Source organism: Peromyscus californicus, unplaced genomic scaffold, assembly GCF_007827085.1.
Source record: "Peromyscus californicus insignis strain IS unplaced genomic scaffold, ASM782708v3 Scaffold_6__1_contigs__length_162567912, whole genome shotgun sequence".
In the NCBI taxonomy this organism is placed as follows: domain Eukaryota; kingdom Metazoa; phylum Chordata; class Mammalia; order Rodentia; family Cricetidae; genus Peromyscus; species Peromyscus californicus.
In genome coordinates, this window is record NW_026294584.1 from 69,325,413 (window position 1) to 69,347,949 (window position 22,537).

Here is a 22,537-nt window from a genome sequence, read left to right on the forward strand (position 1 = left end):
TGGTTGCTGTGATAAAACACTGACCAAAACCAGCTTGGAGGAGGAAGGGATTTGTTTGGTTTCCATGTCCCAGACTTAGTCCATCATCATCTAGGGAAGCCAAGGCAGGAACTCAAGGCAGGAACTCGGAAGCAGGAACTGATGCGGAGACTATGAAGGGATGCTCCTCGTGGCTTGCTCCTTGTGGCTTGCTCCTCGTGGCTTGCTCACCATGCTTTCTTATGGCTCCCAGGACCACCTGCCCAGGGGTGTTACCACCCACATGGGCCAAGCCATTCTACATCAAGAATATATCAAGAAAATGGTGAAGGCAATCCCTCAGTTGAGGTTCACTCTTCCTAGGTGATGCCAGCTTGTGTTATATTGACAAAATGAACCAACATACTGCCTAGTAGAGAATAAAGTCAACTGTCTTACAGTGATCATGGCAGTCATGGTTTAGTTCACTTGATTGTCAGATCTGCCCTACGAGGCAGCACAACTACTGTCTACTAGAAGGAGCCTGTCTCAAGGTCACACCACTCTTACAGGGTGTGTGATGGTTTGAACGTGAATTGTCCCCCACGGGCTCTTGTGTGGAGTGTCACAGTCACTGCTGATGGTGCTATTTGGGGAGATTCTGGAAACTTTAGTAGGTGAGGCTTTGCTGCTGGAGGAATTGGGTCACAGGAAAATTTTTACATGGTTCCTAGTCCCTTCTTTACCCTCTCTGCTTTGTTTCTGCCACAAGGTGGGGAACTCATCTGCTTCACACCCCGCCACCACGGTGTTCATCACAGGGGGCCAAGAACCCACAGACTAAACCCGCTGAGGACATGAGCCCAAACAAAGCCTTCCTCTCTCGGGTTAAATCTGTCAGGTACTTTGTCAAAGCAACAAGCGAAGTACATGACACTCTTTGGACTTGAACACTATCACTGTGGTTCCTGAGTCTCCGTAAGGTTGGCATTTCTGCAACAATACGTTATTCATAAGATGTGGATAAAAGACACCCTTGCTACTTGTGAAGTCATTACTGGTAAACTGGAACTATAGTTCTCATGACCATCCAAACCACTTGGATAACACTAGGGCTGTTTGGGAAGATCATGGAACCTTTAGGAGGAAGCATGTCACTTGGGCGGAGGGTGAGCTTTGAGGGTTTATAGGTGGGCCCTGCCTCCTGTTCTCTATCTACAAATGCAGTGTGATGGGCTGGACTAATGCTCTTGCCGCCATGTCTTCCCTATCTTAATGGACTGTATTTCTTATGGACTAGTGAGCCAAGATGGGCCCTTTCCCTCTCAAGTTGCTTTTGTCAGGGTATTTCATCTGTGGTGGTTTGAATAAGAATGGCCCCCACAGACTCCTGTGTTTGAGTGCTTGGCCCATAGAGAATGGCACTACTGGGAGCAGTGGCCTTGTTGGAGCAGGTGTCAGGAAGTGTGACCACTAGCAGGTGGCCTTGTTGGAGGAAGTGTATTATTGTGGGGGCGGGCTTTGAGGTCTCATATGTTCAAGCTACATCCAGTGTGGTACACAGTCTCCTTCTGCTGCCTGCGAATCAAGATGTAGAACTCTCAGCTCCTTCTCCAGCACCATGTCAACCGCTATGTCCTGCCATGATGATAATGGACTAAACCTCTGAAACTGTAAGCCAGCCCCAATTAAATGTTTCTCCTTTATAAGAGTTGCCACGGTCACGGTGTCTCTTCACAGCAATAGAAACCCCGACTAAGACATCATCAAAGCAACGAAACAAATACATCATCCGTATCCATTCCTTCTCCTCTCCCCTCCCCTCTCTCCTCTTCTCCTCTCCTTTTTCTCTTCTGTTCTCCACTCACCTTCCAGCTCCCTCCCCTGTTACTCTCCTTTCTTCTCCTCTCCTCTCCACCACAACATATATTTTTCTCTACCAGGCAATTTACCTTTTCCAGTGATCACTGCAGTTAGGTGTGGCCAGGAAACAAAGTCCTGGCACTTAAAGTATATGGGAGTGTTGTGATGCGCTCGGAGATGTGCTTGCTCTGATTCCTGTCCACTGTGTCTCCTGTTCCTCGTCTTTTTCTTCCCGACTCCTTGATCCTACTGCATGGAAAGTGCATGGAATGGCTGCCCTCTTGGATCAGGACAGCAAGAGTCACTCCCTGCATGGAGCCTGGGTCCCTGAGGACTCCATGGAGCAGAACTGTCTTACCCACTGAAATGCTCCCCTGGGATCTTCCTGAGAAACAAATGAAGTTGTGTTTTCCTTACTACGGTGTTACTCAGAGGTCTTTGTTGATATCAGGTAAATTTAATCTCAACATACCCTAAGATGTCTAGTTGGAAACCACACAGGCTGGAGGTATCGCACAAAGTTCTTGAAGTCGGTGGAGTCAGCAGCATTGCAAACCGTAAAGCGCGGATGACGTGGCTCAGTTCATTTTGCAACAGCTTAAACACGCCTTGAGTTTTGTTGACAGAAAATCAAAGCAAAGAAGACTGTGCTGAGGAAAGGAGACGGGCTGAGTTTTCAGCGTGTCAGGGAGAGGAGATACGCGAGTGCCAGCATTCTGTTGTGTCAGGGTCACACACCTCTAATCACTTACAGGGGAGTTTATTCTCAGTCCGGATGTTCTACCTCATTCCTAGAAAAAGACTTGGTATTCACAGCCCTTTCCCATGTGACCCTGGCAGTGGCTCCATTAGCGGAACCTCTCCCTTGGGACACTGAGGAGAGCCCTGTGACTTGTTTGGCCAACAGGATGTCCATGGCTGTGACACAGGTCAAGACTCTAATGGGACCTGTGATTTGCCTGCCCTTATACTCTTCTGCCGTCCACTATGAGAAGGGAAAGGCCTTCAAAACAATGCCTTCACATGAAAACACAATTTTAATCTGGATATGCTCCACAAACCATCTCAGAGATTTTTTTTTTAAAGATATTGCTTTCTGTTTTGTTTTGTTTTAAGATTTATTTATTTATTATGTGTACAATGCTCTGCCTGCATGTATGCCTGCAGGCCAGAAGAGGGCACTGAATCTCATTACAGATGGTTGTGAGCCACCATGTGGGTGCTGGGAATTGAACTCAAGACTTCTGGAAGAGCAGCCAGTGCTCTTAACCACTGAGCCATCTCTCCAGCCCCACAGAGATTCTTTTAAAATGATTCAAAGCAGCTGTATTTGGATATAATTCAATATATACAACTTACCCACCTACATTATACAACCAGTATGCCTTTGTATAGTCAAAGAGCCATGCAGCATCACATGTCTAGGATATTTTTATCACCTCCAAAAGAAACTCCTGTGGTGATATTGTGTCCCCCAGTATATTGTGCATCCTAATAAACTTACCTGGGGTCAGAGAACAGAACAGCCACTAGATAGACATAGAGGCCAGAAAATGGTGGCATACACACCTTTAATCCTATCACTCGGGAGGCAGAGATCCACACTGGAAACAGAGCCAGGCATGGTGGCACACACCTTTAATCCCAGGACTTGAGATCTCTTGTCTTGCTTGAGAAAGACATACACCTTTAATCCCAGGAAGTGATGGCAGGAAGCAGAAAAGTATATAAGATGTGAGAACCAGAGTAGAGGCTTTTAAGCTTTTAGACTTTTAGCAGCAGTTCAGCTGAGACCCATTCGGATGAGGACTCAGAGGCTTTCATTCTGAGGAAACAGATTCAGCTGAGAAGTTGGTGAAATGAGGTTGGTTCTGGCTTATTCTGCTTCTCTGATCTTTCAGAATTCACCCCAATACCTGGCTCCCGGTTTTTTTAAATTAATAAGACTGTTTAGCAATTCATATTACAAACTCCATACCTTTTAGCATTTAATTATTACTCCCCAACTCCCCCCTGCCTCATAACTAGACAAGTACTCACCTGCTTTCCAGCTCTATGGATGTACCTATTTTCAACCATTCATATCAAAAGAATTTACTTGTTATAATCTACTTTCATCCACGTTGCAGTATTTATCAGAACATTATTTCTTTTTATTGCCAAATCATATTACATTGGATGAATAGACCACGTTTTATTTATGTATCCATCAGCTATTGAAGTCAGTAGTAGTTTTGATAACCATAGAAATGCATGGGGAAAAAAGTGGGCTTCACCTCATCTTTAAGTGACTTTACAATGACGTTAGGTTAGCATATCGACTTTATTGACACATGACTGTTTTATGCACACATTAGTTCCATTTTTCACAGTAAGTGAATAGCTCAGCAGATTATTTCTAGTTTAGCCTCTCTGAGACTTACTGCCATGGAACAATGCCCTCAGATGCAGCCAACTCTTGGTCGTGGAGAAAAGGACGCTTCTCTTGACATGAATGGAGAACTGAGGCCAGAGTTGAGAGGAGTGAATTTGCAGGAAGAAGTTACCTTCAGCCTGGGAGAACAGAAGGTCTTTTAAGCTCCAGGTTGTGGTTTTTACATGGACTTGACATTCTAGATGGCTCCTAGGGACTGAATGGTTCTTTCTTTGAAGAGCAGATAATGAGGTAATATATCTACCAGGTTCACTGAGTGTTATGACGGCCCACTCTACATTTGCCATGGATATAACTGCCAGTTCTTCTTTTGTGTCTATATTCTTGAGTCTCTTTAGTTTAACCAAGCTGCAGTATAGCTGGAATTTGTTTGGACCGCCAGCTCCCCAAAAATGACGTGGAGACTTCTTATTAATTATGAAAGCTTGACCTTACCTTAGGCTTGTTCCCAACTACCTCTTATAACTTAAATTAATCCATTTATATTAATCTACATTCTGCCATGTGGCTCCTTACCTCTCCTCCATACTGTCTCACTGGCAAATTCTCTGCCTCTCTTCTTCCCAGAGTTCCATCTCTTCCCAGAGGTCCCGCCTATCATCTCCTGCCTAGTTATTGGCCATTCAGCTCTTTATTAGACCAATCAGAAGGTGCCTTGGCAGAGACACATCTTCACAGTGGACAAAAAGATTATCCCACAACACTATAGGTTTATTAGTTTCCAGGTTCACGTACAGTTGTATGCATGCTCACATCCTAATAAGGAGCTCTCTCCTGCAGAGAAGACGCCTCAGTAAAAGGGGTCTGTGGAGTCCCACCAAGCTGGAAATGCAATGGAGACAGAACAATTTTCTTTTTCTTTTTTCTTTTTTAAGTTCATTCTTCTCTCATACGTTACATCCCGACTGCAGTTTCCCCTCCCTCCAGCCCTCCCAGTCACCCCCACCTCCCTCTTCCCCAGATCCACTCCTCCTCCATTTCCCTTGGGTTGCCTCATCCAGCCTTGATATGAAAGTGTGTGCCTAGTCTTATTGTAATTTATTAAGACAGAGCAATTTCCTATGGGGTGGTGACAGTTGACTTTGGGGCTGGAGCCATGTCTTACAGTGTACACTTTAAAAAGACAGCAACATATTGTCCCATTTTTTATTTATATGAATCCCAATGCTTAATTTAGCCCCAAAGTCAGTTATTATAAAGAACAAGAGGATTTTATCAAAAAAGTTTAGATCAAGAAGGGATGTGGATTTAGAAAAGATACCAAAAAAAAAAAAACTGCATTAAAAAAAAGTTACTGAGCTCCCAAAATGCCTATGGGAGCAGGTAGGACTAGTTAGTGGGTGAAATGCCTATGGGAGTAGGTAGGACTAGTTAGTGGGTGAAATGCCTATGGGAGCAGGTAGGACTAGTTAGTGGGTGAAATGCCTATGGGAGCAGGTAGGACTAGTTAGTGGGTAGAAAGACGATCATTCACATTCTATCACTATGTCTTCATATGAACTACGGTCAAAAGAAGGGCCAGGTAGATAACATGAAACATGCTGGAATAATCCTTTGATTAAAATCAAATTAAAAGGCAAATTATGTGTCTAGAAACCAAGGGGAAGGGTAAGTCATATGAGCAGGTGGGACCGAGTAAGGGCTGCGTTAAGTAGAAGCAAGAGCCTAAGATGCTGGAGTAAGGGTCAGCATCGGCTTTTTCTGCAGAAGGTAAGAGCTTGGGTGACTCATGGACTCTTCCACAGATTATTTTCTGTTTTGTTTATACTTTTTTTTTTAAAAACATAAGAACCATTTTTAGCTCCCAACTTGTACAATAACCATTTGTAGTTCTGATTTGGCCCATACACACAATCTTGGCTTCTTCCATTATTAAAAAGAACTAGGAAAAAGAAAATGCATGTATTAATCTCAAGAAATTCGAAAAAATGAGTAAAAATTAACATAAATGAAACACTAAAGAGAAATTGATTAATACAGGCCAAGGCTAAAATAAATGGCATAGTGAAAAACAAATTGAGTAGAAAGAATAAATACATGCAAAAAATTGCTTCTTCAAATGAATAAAACAGGACAGCCTCTTGCAGTCTGAGTGAATACTGGAAATGGATCCAGGAAGAAACGAAAACTTGAGTGGGGGCATTTCCACAGAGGAAAGTTGACTCAAGATTTGCCACTGAATCATGATACTCACAAAACAAGTAATTCCACTAGTTTTAAAAACATATTAGTTCTCTGAGAATTCCATACAAATTATTTTAATCATTACCCTACTCCACTTAGATCTACCCCACGTCCCTGCATGCCCACCCAACTCCATGTTCTCTCTTGTTCTCTTTAAAGCCCCATCATCTACATTTTTAAAAAAAGAAATGAAAAATGCTTCAAGCAGCAGATAAGCATGGAAAGTTCTGGAAATTATTTTCCCCTTGGGGAGTGAAAAGCCGGAGGCTCTAGAATAGGAGCTGCAAGTAGGTTTTGTCTTGGGTGCCAGCTTGCCTGAGTGGGCGATGTCTGCTGGAGCCCAGAGGGAGCTGATGAGGTCAGCTGACGTCTAGTGGGTGAACAGGGGAAGCCAGTTTGCTGTTCTTAACCCGACGTGAAACATGAAATCAAATGGGTCTAATGAGCCAGTTCCCACAAATAGAGCCAGGAACCGCTGTATGATGCCTTCCACACTTCTCAACGATTTGTTTGAGACAATTTCCAAACTCAGTAAAATGTATAGTCCTCTAAAGACCATTCAGTTACAGTACAAAACCCAGGTCCCAGACCAAACCTGACCTGCTCACTGCCATGATAGCCACTGAGTTAGAGAAACCCCAGGCTGCAAGGCCCAGTGATGTCAAGGGGCATGCCCTGGTCTGATTGAAGTCCATGCTGGGAAGGTCAACATCTCTGTCCCTGACACTTTTGTTGACTTGTAGTTAAGCAGAAATCTCCCCATTCTGTTGATCTGGCGGTGAGCCCAGCTTCTCTTCTAGTTCTCCGAATGGAGAAGCAAACTTGAAAGCCCATCTCCAAGACTCCAGGGGGAAGCTGTCCAGGGGCTGTGGCTTCCAACCTTACCTGCGTTCAGGGCTTCTGCGCCTGTCCCAGCTACCTTGGAGGTAGAAAGCAGGAAATGAAGAGGACCTGCCACTGCCATGAGTCAATCTTCATTATTATAGAAACGGGAAGCGTGGCTTTACTATCCTCAATTTTATGATGAAGTAAAATAAAATGGGAAGGAAGAGCAAGAGAAATGATCACTCAGCAAACACCCTCAAACCTAGCACGTGTTTACTTAAGCGACTCTACAAACATAACCCTGGGTGTCCGTTAAATCAGCAGGCATGTCAGTTGGTACTTCTGGTTACGGACCATTTTATAGTCATACATCCGTCATAGCCGTAAAAGCCATTTGCCCTCCGTCTCCCAGCCAATCAGCATCCAGGCAAGAGGAAGCAAGACTGAAGTTGGCCAGCTTTCTCCGGACTTTCCACAGCCTGATTTATCGGAATGCCAACAAAAATGGCCTCCCCCGGGTTAGGAAGGTCCCTTGCTTGCCTTACTCTCCTAAGGAACAGTGGATGAATTGATACACCAAGAAGGGCGGAGGTGTAGCAGGCACTGGTCATGGTCATGGTACCTGTGACACCCTCCTGTGGGAGCCATCCAATCGGACGACCGCAAAGGTGCACACAGCAGCAGCCACTAACTCTCATGCCCACGTAGACTGGATTTAAAGCAAACCTCAGTGGCTGAGCCACATGACCTTGACTTGCCCTTGCCTCACTTTCACCCCACTCTATCACTCACTACACAGAGGCTGCCAAGTCCTGACCACCTTGGCCTTGCCAGTGATGCATCGTAAGGCTCTTCCCAGACATCTTTGCCCCTGGGAATCCCCCAAATCCGTGGTCTTCCCTTTACAGCTACTATTTCCTAATTCTTAAGACATTTCTTCATTTATGAATACCGCTAAGCAGCAGTTATCACCACCCCAGTGGGCACGGGGACAGTCCCGTCTCATCCCCCCACTCCATCTCTGCCTGGACGTTTCGTGGGTTGTCGGCCTCTCCAGTCCGAACAGGCTGGGATCAATTTTCCAGCGGGCAGCTTGGAAATAATAGTGCAAAATGTATATTAATACAGAAATATATTGTGAAACTGTCCTTAAACAAACAAATGAGCCACTTTAAAATATTACTGCTATAAATGACCATGACAGTAGCACAGCACATATAATAAAAAATAACTGCTGAAGAGAATCTGCTGAATTACTATAGTAATAAACCAGATGTGATTATTATCATTTAACACGGTCATTGAATACCATGAATCCCTGAAGCCATTAAAATATTTATGATTAAACATTTGCTATTCCTTATAACAGAACATATAGTTGGGCACTAAAAAACAGTTGAAGTATTACTTCAGCTAATCTGTGCCAGTTCAGTAATGGAGGTCAACCAACACTGGTGGTAGTTTTCAGAGGAGCGACGAGTGGCCGCCCTCCAGATCTTGACACGTTTGGGCATATTTCCGCTGTGATTGTGTACTCTGACGGAGCAGGGTAGGGTGCTCAGACCGCACACCACTAAGGCGACAGCCTGTTCTGTTCTTGGTGTTCAGTGACATAGGTGTTCTCAGGACTTCTGCTCATTCTTCTAAGATCATTGCAGGTGGAGAGAGGTTTTAGAGGCCTTTTGTATCGCTTGCGTTTGTCTTGGGCGTCTTCCAGCAAGGATCTTCACCAGTGAGCCTCTGCTTGGCCAGTTCTAGCCTGATGTGCCAGGAAAACAAAGTGCTCAAGGGAGCAGCAGCAGCCTGAGGACGCGCAGGAGGTGGGGATAAATGTCTTCACTAAAGTGATGATCTCTCTCCCTTCCTCTCCCCTCCCCTGCTCTCCACTGCACCCACATTGTTCCCCTCATGATTGTTTTAAGTTAAATCAGTTCATTAGTGCTAAGGTGTGGTTTGCTGTCCTGCAGGGCACCATCAGTCTCTTCCAACTTTGATGAGACTTCCCTGCACACTCTGTCCACCTGCCACGCAATTTGACTCTACTTTGTACCTATTCTGCGTGGGATCTGCTTCACTGTGGGCAGGAGGAAACCCACCCAGCCATGGAGCATCCTGTCCTGCTAATAGCACAGGCATGGGCGGCTAGCTCTGTTAGAAAGAAGGTCCGGGTGAGAATTCTTCACCATAATCACTTGAGACTTCCCTGAATGTTTTAATTACCTTCTCCATAAAAATGAGAATTGACGATCTCTTTTCAAATGGATAGCAGCAGCAATCACCATTCCTCATGTCCGTAGAGACTGAGATTTTTCCAAAAAAATCAAGTGCTTGAAACTCTGAGAACAGTATGAAAAGAAAGAAATAACTTTAGAAAGAGAGCTGGAATTGGCTGCCCGGTCTGATCACAACTGGCAGTATGATATTTAAGATAAGTTACATGGTGTCATGTGGCCTCGTGACTCGACAGTGTCAGTTTTCTCACACAGTCATGGCAATTGTATGTATTGGTGTGATGTGTATAAAACATTTGTCTCTGCTGCCATATGGATAATAGGTATTTAATAAACACTAATTTATTAAATGATGAATGAATGGTGAATTGACTCACTCTTTCCACACTACCATGATAACAGCCCAATTCCTGGCATAAGTAGTCACCTATTGGGAGCTCATTTGGTTCCCAGCATGCCTCTCTCGAGCTTCTCATGTGGCTTTGGCAGTGTGACACCGTGACTCTGTCACGTGGGTCCATATTTGCCTTTAAGCTTCCAATTTTAGTCACGTAGGTCTACCCTGTTCTTGTGGTCTCACATCTGTGGGTTCAATACACGGGGCAGTGGTCTGATATGTGAGCAGGGGTGGTACTCATAGAGCCTCTAGAGAGGAGTTCGAAAGAGTTTCCAAGAGTCCTGCTGGTTTAGTCAACTCTAATGAACTGTTGGATCATCAAGGACTCTTTGCCATTAATCAGTCATTAGATCGGTAACCGTTCATGGATGGCAGGGTTCGCTTGCTTAAAGACCCCTATCAGAATGCACTCAGGGTATTGCTGGGTCCCTGAATCTGAAAATGTGGCTCCACCTGTTCCTTTGGACTTGTCAGCTACCACAGTCACAAGGTGAGGACCTGTTTGGAACAGCTGTCTAAAGACTCAACTCAGGAGGGGTGGGACTGATTCCATTCTCTGTCCCTGAGCTGGGTGAATCTCATTGCCATGCCTGGGACTTCTGGGACTTTCTGCAATTCTAGTTCTTGTGGAGTTTCATTCAATCCTTTGTTCTTGTTGACCTCTGACCTCTGGGTCTCTGTTGGATCCTAAGGTAACGCTTTCTTCTCTGCCCATAGCTACCAGTGTCTTTTAGAACCTCCAACCACTATCACACCATGTCACAGCCCAGAGTGACAGTTCTGTGCACACGTGTGTGACAGATGTTACCTTGAAACTGAGTTTAGCAAATAACTAACTGCTAGGTAGAAATAGAAGCTGGGGCATCATTTTTTGGTTATAGTTTCTATGTCAAACCACATCTAGGCAAGTCTTCTGTCAGCTTATGGCTTCCTAAATGGCTTCCTTTGCTGTCTAGCTACTCTGCCCTGTCAAAACACTCTCCCCCTCACCTGAGTTCTCAGGCTGTACCTAGAACCCGAAATTCTTTCAGTGTTGTTGGGCAGGGTAATTTACCCTTGACTTGGACCTTATCTGAAGGTCGCCAAAACAGCGCACTGAACTATTTGATAAATAAAGTTCAACTAAGAGATATGATTATTTTCAGACATTTGCGAGCTTGTGTGTATATTCAAATACTATTTGCATCAGCTCCTGGTTCTCCTTGTTTCAGGAAGCTGTATTGGAGAGCCCATCATCCACGCCATGTTGGCCCGGGTACTGCACTTCGCTGTGGTAAAGCTTAGTCTCAGAAGTGCAGGTTTATTGGGTTGTACATGGAGCCAGTTCCTGCTGAAAGAACCTACTTCTAATGTTTCTACGAGAAATACATTGCCCAATGTGTAAATCTTAATTTAAAATGTTTTGATTATTAACATTTACATTTTAAAAAAAGTATCCGTATACTGGAAAAACTATTTGGAGGACAGAATTCTTCTGCTGAAGAAATCCAGGCCTTGGTGGGGAAGGTGAGTCCCCTTTAGAGTGGGTCCAGCTGAGCTGTCCGATTCATTTCTGCTCTAGATTTTTTAGTTTTTGATACTCAGTTAACTGCTAGTAATTTTTTTAAGCAGAAGAGAGCCTAACAATTTTAGCTCGTTTATCTTTATATTTACTTTAATGTTTAGCAGAAACCACTATTATTTAGTTATCTCCACTTGAAAAAAACAATTAGAGCAGCAGGACAGAGCTCGAATCTTCTTGCAGGTGAAATGCTATGGTTTGCTGACACTAATTCCTTTGAGGATTCTGGATGGAACTTAGCAACTATGACAGTAATTGCTTTTCTGATTATTTCCTAAGCAAGTCTTTGTGCCACCAGCAATGCCGAGTCCCCATTATATATTAACCCCCTTGGTCATCCAGGCCCCTGGAAGCAGACGTTATCGGACCCTACATTTAGTTCTTTTCTCGTTGATGGGATTAAACACCCAGCTAAAGCAGCCCGAGAGTGGACAGTTTATTTTGGCTCATGTTTAGGGGAATCGTGGTTGGGGGGCGGGGCATGGCAGCAGGAGGTCTTTGTGACTCTGGCAGTTGGAGCTTGCTCACGTGAGGGTCCGTATCAAGAAGCAGATGCTGGACAGGAAGTGGGGCCAGCCAATCAACCTTCAGGCCTCCTGTGATGCACTTCCTTCAGCTAGACCCACCTCCCTAAGGCACCACAGTTCCCTAAATAGTGTCACCAGCTAGTCGTCACCAAGTGTGCAAATGAGTGAGCCTGCAGGGAACATTTTATATTCAAATCATGAGGAAACACCTCCCCCCATTTTTTTTTTTGAGGCAGGGTCTTAAGTAGCCCACACTGACTATGCAACTGAGGCAGATTTTGAATTGTCGATCTTCCTGCTTTGACTTCCCAAGTGCTGGGGCTATTGGCCTGTGCTACCACACCAAGCTCAGAAGTCCCTATTTTGCATTGTTTCACTTACAGATACACGCTTCAAGAAAGTGTTTCTGGCGTCTCCTGTTTCCATGGCTACCACACTTATTTTCAGCACTTATCTATCTCTCTGCCTGAGTCAGTGCAAACCAGGAACTTGTCTGTACTGCCTTCAACCCGCACAGCAGCCGGCATACAAAAGTTATCTGATAAGTTCATTGACAGGATGACAGGGTCAATGATCCTGTGTAGAGGGGAGTAATTCCCTTGAAGTCACCAGGCAGGAAATAGACTCAAGACTCAAGGCTATGGCTGCTAGACCCCCAGGTGGAAGTTCTACGACGTTGTGTAAGAATTTCCTTTGTTAACCAATGTAGAAATAAAACCTGAGTACGGCCACTCCCTTGGTGGAGAGTGCCAAGCCCTCACGAAGACCATGGCAAAACCCCCAAAACATCACTCTGCAACTTGGAAGTCTGGCTTTGAGACAGTCAGTAGAGCAACTTGGAATGGTTGAGATGATGCAGAATGGAGGGTTGTAGGGGTTGTGTAGAGATTCTTTTCTTAAATGAAAAGCCCAAATAAAGTAAATAAATGAAAACATAAATCACTGTGTCTTCTCCAGGCTCCTGGCTGCGGGAAAACAAATTAGAAAGCACTTGAATGAAAGGCGCATTGAAGAGGCTTGGCTTGAATTAAGTGGTTATATATTTTCAAAGCACTTTGTTGGGGTCTGTAAAAATAGCAAATAAAAAGGTAATAATATCCCCTGGCTCTGGGAGGCAAATGCCAGCGATAGAATAAGCTTGGGTGGGGGTGGGTGGGTGGTTTAAGTGTCTGAGCTTCAGCAGAGGAGAAAGGAAAGCATCCCTTCACAAGGACCTGCCTGCACTCCCTCCCTTAATAATTCATGACGAGGTGCTGCTTCTCCAAATAGAGATCGTGTGTCTTCCTTACAACATGCACTCTCCTCCTAGGATGGCCCCCAATGAAACTGAAGGCCATAACTCCAAGTTTTTATTCTTGTGACAGTCCACCTCAAGGAGCTACTTCAAGGCTATCAAATACTGATCATTTGAGGGCATGTTTTACAATCTCTTTATTCCTAGTTTGAAAAAATGTTAATAAAGATAATTGCAGCCAGCATCCATCCGCCACAGGAGCCAAGAGCTGCTTTGTACCCCTTTGTGACCTGCTGTGCTATTAATTTAAAACTAAGAGTTAGCTGGAGAACTTGGTTGCTTTTACAAATGTTCAGGGGCTTGGGAAATGAGTCTTTTCCAAACTGTCCTAGGAGAAAATCGAGCTGGAAAAGTTCCCGGGGACTAGATGAACTTCCTCCTTGTTAAGAAAGGGTTAGGTCCTTTTGTTTGTAAGTGGCAGGTGGGTTGCACAATTTCAGGGGTAATTTCAGAAAGCCATCTTCTGAACATAATAAACATGTCTGCAATAATAGGATTCAGAAAATAGCAAAATGCATTCCAGACGCCCTTTGATTGTGCATATAGAACAGAGAATTTAGCTATAATTGGCTCTAACACAGTTATGGACAACAAATGACACACCATGGAGTTGGGTGATGTGCAATTCTGATTAGAGATGGTGTGTTTCACACAAACGCCAGAAATAAAACAGTGGCAGGTACATGGTGACGCAGCACACCCCCCTCCCCCCTCCCCCCTCCCTCCTTCACTTCCTCTCCCCCGTTCTTCCTTTTTGTTTAATGAAATCATAAATTAGACCAGAAAACTTATTCTATTATTTTTCAACGGATCAATTGTCAGCCAATACACCATTTTCTTCAGCTGTTACAACTGTCTGAAACGGGGAAGTGGGAGCCACAGAGAATTGACTTTTGGAGAACTAGATGTAATTTGAATCAAGAATTATAATAGGAAATAAACCATTACAATAAACAAGGAAACATGTACACAATTACTTTCATGGTGTAATTTTATTCACTCTAGTTGAGAAAATAAAGAGATAATACTGACCGTAGCACCTGGGTATTTAATGCAAACTGTAAAATCTATTATATTAAACAAAGTCAAAAGCAATGTGAAAGATCTTGAATCTATTCAAGGCATGCACCTCATTACAGACTTAGCAAATTAAAACACAAATAGGATTAGAAAAGAATAATGTAACAATCTCCCACCAGGTCCCTAGAGCATTAAGTCATAAATTGGGTTTGCATTAAATTGTGCCTGCAGTATTGAATTCAGGGAAAGAGCTGCGGGCTGGAGATAAACCGGGCCGGGCTACTCACCAACTTTGGCAAAGCTGTGTGTTTTCCGAGACGTGCAGTAAATTCGTTAGACTAAAACAGCTCCAAAGAAAGGAATCGAGCACCTCGTATCTCAATTTAAAAATGTCCTGTGCTGTGCCACATGTGGCCGGCCTGCTTCGATAGAAACACGGACAAGCTCATATATGAATTGGAGCCGTGCTGGCTGGTTCGGTGTGGGGACATTTGACTTTATGCACTGTGTAATAACAGGCACACTTTAAATGAAACTGCTCAACATGGCTCCTAATGGATTTTGTTTTCCTTTTTGTTTGCTTGAGTCTGTGTGGGCAGGAAGAAAAGAAAGCACATAGTCTCTATAGAGAACCCTGTGGATTTTCAGTCTCCAGATGAACATTCCCTTTAATCCTGCAGGTGGCCCAGATCTTACTTATTCTGAGTGATCCATGGAAAAATGTATAAGACATTTAAGAAAGCAGATGGGTATTTTTAAACCAATTTTTAAAGTGACTCTCGCTTTCATAAACACGCCTCCTCAAGGCATTCCATGTCTTACATGAGCTGTGTTGGGTTTGTTTGCTCATCCTCTGGCTAAGAGGGGCTGGGTCAGGAAACGAGAATCTGCCCCAAATTTTCTGTGTCACTTATGTCCTAGTCCTAGGGTTAATTTCTTTGCAAATGGTCTGGCAAACTATGCAGGAAGCCGGTGGCTGCTGACCCTCATTTCTTAAGACATTTTCAGGTATGGAATACAATTGTTTTTCTCTCTCTTTACCTTGGCTACTTAAGGCTGATGAGAACGGAGGGACATTCATGCCAAAGGCCCAGGAGACACTAGTTAAAAAAATGCTTGTCTCCCTGCTTTCACTTCACCATGAAGAGTGGGGCATGAAAGTGACATTGGCAAGGTGGCCTGAGCAAGCCTAGGCTGTTGTGTTGGGTGGGCAGGCATCCCTTGACTCCCATGAAGTGCATGGAGCCATAATGCCGGTGTGTGTGTGTGTGTGGGTGGTGGTGGTGGTGGTGGAGGGTGGCAGCCTCTTCTCTGCCTCCTGGCATTTTCCCACTGCACTCAGGGCTCCTACCTCTCTGTCTCCCAGTCTCTACAGCTGGCTGTCCTGGCCTCCAGGTGACAGGTTTCTACATCACACTCAGAAGAAGACAGTCTGTTCAAAATTGCACTCTCTATTTTCAAAAGCTTATTTGAAAGTCTAAATGGCTCCCATTTTGGCTTTAGTGAGACAAATATGGGCTAAAACATTCAGTGCCCCTTGAGTGTGATGGATACGTAGGGCCCACTGGAGTTTCCATAGCCAAAGTCTGGCTTCTCACAGTGGCAATTTCTCTGCCATGTTATTTATGTGGCGGTTTTACTTCTAATTATGGCTCATCATGGCTGTTAGTGCTGAGCAGTAAGAGAGCAAACTGCATTGTACTGCCGTTTAACTCCAGCCCATAAAATGGGTGATAAAGCTGAGGGATTGAAAACCAAACCAACCTCCCCCCCACCAAAGCATAACTTTCTGTGACAAGCTCACATCCATTTCTGCCAGTCTGAGGCCGGATGCTTCTTCAGAGGAAATGCACTCATGGACTGGTGACTTCTGAGGCCCTGCAGCCTCAGATTTCAGTGTGGGCTCAGTCATCTCCTGTTGTAGACAAAACAACCCCAGACCCCCCAAATAATTAACACCTGCCAGGCTTTATCAGAATCGACCTACTTTATTGTGTGCAGGCTAGTGAAAGCAAATAGATGTTATTTAACGTATAATAGATGTTATTTAACGTATAAATAATAAAAGCCCTTTTGTTCCCAACTTTGATGACCTTTTTTTTTTTTTTTAAAGAAGAATGCCACTTGGTGTGTGTGTATGTAAACAAAGAAGACAGATGGCTGGGATGGGAATGAGTTGGCCCTAACCTGATTAAAGCCGGAGAGCTGGCTCCTGGAAGAAACACAGAGGCCTTAATGATTGGGTTGTTGTTCTTAATATGTCTAATGTTGACTCTTAAAGAAATCAAGAAAAATGTTAAGAGGTTCCTGGTATTTCACTGTGGCAGTGAGCTCTGTCCTGACAGGAAAAAAAGCCTTCTCTGTGGCTGGGACACAGTGTCCAGCCCTGTAAGCTGATTTGCCCAGATGTTATTAGGAGGCCCTTTAAAGCTGAAGTCAGCCTCCTCCGCTGCCAGAGCACCAGGACAGGGACAGGTTTGGCTTAGCTGCAGCCATGATGGGTGAAACAGCTGTGAAACGCCGCCTGTCTTCCTCTTCAGTTGCTGCTTGTGCTGCTTAGCTTTGTCAGCGTGACATGAACCAGGGTCACCTGCTAAGACGGACTCTCGGCTGAGGAACTGCCTCCATGAGAATAGCCGGCGGGCGTTTCTGTTGGGGGTGTTTTCATGATTAATGGTGGATGAGGGAGGGCCCAGCCTATTGTGGATGGTGTAACTACCCCCCCCCCTGCCCCCGCCACAGCACACACGTGGTTCTGGGTACCGTAGCGATAGAGAGCAAACCAGGACAGTGCTCCAGAGCACTTCTGGATTTCAGTAAGATGTCTGCTAGGGTCGACCATCAGAAGTGTTCAACCTGTAGCTGGTGCGCTACACGCTTCCAGAACAGCTGCGGAGGCAGACCACAAGGTCATGTCACAATGTCGAAAGAATAGAGACCCTTGAGTGATATTTAAAAGCCCACAGTCTTCTGGCCTGTTAGCCTCGGGGGTGGAGAGCTTAGCTGGTTGATATGCTCTGAAGAGCTTTGTGGGTGAGGTAGTGATGTATCCCCCCCCCCATCTCTCTCAGCAGGAGTTCTGTGTTGAGTGAGTACGGGAGTATGGATGTATATGTTCATGTAAAAGTTATTCCAAGTGGTGATGCACAATCACATCACTCTAGGAGAGCTCAGGACTGACTGTGCTGTGTGCTGCTGGCAGGGTGCAGTCTCTGAGAAGCTTGTGACTCTCCATGTATGTTCTAGCCCCCGTGATATTCAGGGTTAGGATCTTTGACGCCTTTGAAACTTCAGACAGAGTAGCTGAATTCCGGGTTATCATTTTGTTCCTTAACCCAGCAACACAAGCGACTTCAGATATTTTTCCATTCAATTCTACAAGTCCGTATTGGGACTGAGAAGAGATGAATTAGGGGGTAAGAGTATCTGTTGTTCTTCCAGAGGATGTGGGTTCAGTTCCATCACCCACACAGCTGTTCACCACCATTTGTAACACCAGTTCCAGGAAACCTCACGCCCTTTTCTGGCTCCTGAGAAGGGCTGACATGCACGTGGTGCCTACACATACACATAGACAAAACACACATGTACATAGACTGAAAATAAATACACCCTTTCCAAAGTACATACTGAGAACCCATTGTGAGAGAAGTTGGCTCACTTTTTTAAGATTGCTGGTAATCTTAAAAAGGCTGGTCAGTAATTTACCCCTGGCTTCCAATCTATCTGGTTCTCAAACCCACCCTGTGGTTCCTAAGTAAGTGTTATGCCTCCATGTTTCCGTCGACAATGAGCACTGAAGAATCTTGGCCTGGGGGAGCCTATGATCTGATAGAACAGGCAGTGGACATTTTGCCAAGCCTGGAGAAGCAGCGGCTGGCAACTCAGCCGAGCTGCCGTCTGTGTCAAGGTGGATGGGTATGGATTCAGAATTCTTCTGTTTCCCAGAGAGTCTGTCTCCTCTTTCTGTCACACACCAGCCTCTGGCCACAGTTCTTGCCAAGCCAGCCAGACAGGGGAGATCCCCAGAGACACAGAGAATCTCCCGGAAGGAGGGCGGGGATGGGCAGGAGAAGTACACCTTCCTGTCTTCTCTGGGCCTGTTCCTTCCCCTGCCGGCTCATTTGGGAGCCATGTCCTCCCACTGTCACTCCCGTGAGGGCAGGGACGATGAGATGAGCAGAGAAAAAATAAAAAACACAGCTACACTGTTGAATAGGCCTCGGGGTAAGAACAATAACAGTACATAAAGGATGGGAAGAGAGGTTGGAACTAATTTGTTTTCTCTTAGAAACTGTTTGCAATAAAGTTAGCAGCAGGTTTTTGGTATCAGAATATATTATCTAAATTATTTTATTTAAAACAATTTTTACTTTTTAGGTTAGCATATAAAGTGATGGGATTGTGTGGGGCTTTCATAAATATACGTCATTATACCTTGTTCTTTCTCATCCCAGCCCTGACTACCCTCCTCCATTGCCCCTCTTTCTCTCTTGTTGGTCCTGTTTCTTCTCACCAAACAGTCAGTCACTTTATTAGCTACTTTCCTGTTGTTGTGATAAAATATATGACCAGAAGCAACTTAAGAAAGAAAGAGGGTTTTGGGCTTATGATTCCAGAAGTGTTAGGGAATATTCGATCACACTGTGAACCTGGAGTTTACATTTGCATTAATAAAATTAACCTTGGGTCAGGAGGCTAAGAGAGCAACTAGTTGACAGAGACTAATCATAGAGCACCAGAGGGCATCCAGGAGAGATAGAGAGACACAGGAAGTCGTAGGGAGGAGTTTGGAGTAGCACAGCTTTTTGTGGTTTGGCAAAGCGGAAGTACAGGTCTTCCTTGGGCACCAGCAAGGAGAGAGGGTCAGCTAGTTGCTACTCAGCCTCTCTGAGCTAGCGGGTTTTCACCCCAGCCTTTGAATCTCAAGTCTTATTCATAAATAGAACGATAGAGATTTAGTTAAAGCTACCTTTAGCAATGGCAACAGGGCCGTGCCCACAGGAGCAGAATTCTCACCGGGCTGCAGCCTGAGTGGCCAGGCTGCTGCTAGAGATGCAAGCTGGTAACTACGGAGTTGCAATCGCTGGCTGAGATAGCAGTATATTAAGGTGCAGCCACTGTGTCAAAGCTAAAACAACATCAAAATCCATCATGAGCAGGAAGCTGGTTGATCACATTCTCATACACACACACACACACACACACACACACACACACACACACACACACACAGGAAGCAGAGAGAAAGAACAGAAAGTAGGGCAAAGCTGTTGAACCTTAACCCAGTGCCCCACCCCACATGACATACTTCCTCTTTTGAGGCTCTACCTCCTAAAGGTTCCATAAACCTCCCCCCAAAAGTGTCACCAAATGAGGACCAAGTGCTCAAATACATGAACCTATGGGGACATTTCTTATTCAAGCCACAACCCTTCATGCCATATGTATTCCACGGCCCTCTCTTTCCCCTTCCCCTTCTGTTTGTGTATGTGTGTGCAGGGTGTGTATGTGTGTGCAGAGTGTGTATGTGTGTACAAGGTGTGCATGTGTGTGCAGGGTGTGTATGTGTGAAAGTGTATACGCTTGTATGTGGAGACAAAGAGGTCAAGTCTTCAGTCACTTTCTACCTCATATTTTAAGAGTGTCTCTCACTGAACCTGGAGCAGACTGATTCTGCTAATGGCAGTGAACTCTGGGGACCTAGCTGTCTCCCCAGTACTGGGATTATAGGCGTGCATTACCATGCCCAGCTTTTCTTTTAAAATGCATTTTTATTTGTTTATCTTATTGAGGGAAATGTGCATGCCATGGCATACATGTGATAATCATAGGGCAGTTAGCAGGAGATGGCTCTCTCCTTCTACCGTGTGGGTTCCTGGGGTCAAATTCAGGTCATCAGGCTTGGCACCAGCCCCCTTTGCCTGCTGAGCCATCTTACCAGCCTAATGGCCATTTTTTTTTAGTTAGGTTCTGGAAATCCAAACTCAACTCCTCATAGTTGCACTGAACCATCTCCCCAGCCCCTTATGTTCAACTTTTCATATACTACTTTAATATAATTAACTCTGAGAGAGTCCAAGTAATTGTACAACTGAAGTGACCTCGAGCAACACATGTCACCTCTGTGGACCTCAGTCTCCTTTTCTTCACCAGGAACACATTGAACCTTCAAATCTGTCAGGAAAGCAATCAAGAAATGTGTGTGCCTGTGCTGGAGTCAGTGGACTGGCCTGAACCTTAGTGTCCGTTCACACAGGAGCTGGGTGACACCCATTGTGTTGTCCGCTTCTCTGAGGCTTAGTGTCCCTTTCTGGAAATGGAGTCAGCCTCAGAAGGTCCCTGACAGGGCTAGATTGCCGAAGGCACAGGCAGTACTCGGAAGGCATTTTCCTCCATCAGAGAATACTGAGCCTTCTGTGGCTATGCACACCACAATCCCAGCACTCAGAAGGCACAGGCCAAAGGTCCACACAAGTGTAAGGCTAGCCTGGTCTACAAAGTGGGTTACAGATGTGGAGTGAGACCTGTCTCAAGCAAAACAAAACAAACCAACCCAACAATCCCTTCTCCCAAGTTCCCGGTGTGGGAAGTGAAGAAAGTCCAGAGCGAGTGAAGACTTGAGTGAATGTGCATTGTTGAAATGAGCACAGCCATGTCAAGGTCTCCAAAGCCTCAGACTGTGGGAAAATGACAAAGCCTACTCCAGGCCACGCTCAGAGGAAAGGGAAGTGGGGATATTGATAGTGTGCACAGAAAATGTCGACCATAGCTTTCTCCCCCAAGATGTTTACAGCCTGAAGACTGCACCCCACAGAGACTGTTCCTACTGAGATTAGCTAACCCCTCACCTTGTTCAGCTGTGCACTATAGACCCCACTTCCTTGTTTATTCTTACGTGATAGCCCCATCTTCCCATTCAACTCAGCTCTATGTAATAAACAGCTTAGGGTGCTGAGATTTCTCCATCAGAGAGGCCAGTCCACCGTTCCCCAGCTTTTTTCTGTGTCTATGTCTCTGTCTGTCTGTCTATCTGTCTTTTCTTGATTACCTCATTGTCCCCAGTCAGCTCTGTCCCTAGAGTCATGCAAGGCCTTGGTACCTCCGAACAAAACAAAACAAAGAACATCAGGAAAATGTAGGCACGGTTTTTGAAGGTGGGTGAGGGAGGAAGGAGGCTGACCTTGGAAGAACACAGGCTGAGAAGGTCTGGCCATGGGGTCAGTGGGACCTCTGGGTGGCCCTTCCCACAGAAGAGAAAATAATGTCACTGGTTGTTAGCAGGACAGAAACAAGTTCCCTTGACTCCAAGCATTAGTGCAGATACTGTTTAGGAAAGAAAAAAGAAAAAAAACCCTAAATCTGTCAAACCTCAGTCTCCTGGCATACTGTTCTTCATTTTTCAATTCTTTATTAGGAAGATGGGAAAGCTTACAATTTTGACAATTCCATTTATTTCTACATTTTCACCCAAAACAATGCGATGAATGGCAATTATGTCTACCTGGGGTTTCAAGCAGCTAGATACATGTTAGTATTAATTAAACACTTTCAACGGACGGTGTGCATCTGCTCCATGCGGTCTGTACCTCTTTCTCTACCACTTCTCCCCTCCTTATTCCTTCTTGTCTCCATCTCCAGCCTCACAACGGAGCAGAGGAAATGCCGAGCAAGGGACACAGATGAACAGAGGGGCTGATGCTGGGATAAAGAGCCAGGTGTACAGAGAAGCACAGAATGGCTGTCCTCCCTAGATAGTATGGGGAAGCACAGAGAGGGAGGAGGCCAGCTTCCATTTTTAGGCTCCCTCTCCCAGGTCTCCAGGGCCCAGGTGTATCCCCAGATGTTCCTGAGGTGGGAAGCTGGTGTGTCCATCCCAGCACTTAGAAAGAGGACTTAGACCTGAGCAGAGTGAAATGCTTCAGCTCTCCTTTCCAGATTTGCTCTCAGACCTCACTCACTAAGGGTACCCGGGCTATGTGCATACCACGCCCCCAGGAAGGCTACAGGAGCTTGCTTTGCATAAGCATGGTCAAAATATTCTGTTTGTTTAAGGTTTGCTTCTTTTTTATTTTTATTTATTTATTTATTTTTAATAATTGAACTCTATTTTCAAACTAACTTTGTGTCTCTCTTGTAAGTAAACAATACAAATGAGAGGGATAGTGGAAGAAGGCAGGCGGGAAGGTACTGAAAAGGAGCAGATTTGATGCAGTGGTTATCTGACAGCAGCAGAGGGCAAA

The 22,537-nt window shown here is 45.0% G+C and overlaps 1 long non-coding RNA gene across 1 annotated transcript; it reads right to left on the minus strand.

Moving 5' to 3' along the window:
* Positions 1–4,125: 4,125 nt before the first annotated feature.
* On the minus strand, positions 4,126–14,966 carry LOC128099490 (uncharacterized). Its single transcript, XR_008214535.1, has 2 exons — positions 14,582–14,966; positions 4,126–9,600 (listed from the first exon to the last, which is right to left on the minus strand). It is a non-coding gene; the product is annotated as an uncharacterized LOC128099490 (long non-coding RNA).
* Positions 14,967–22,537: the final 7,571 nt, after the last annotated feature.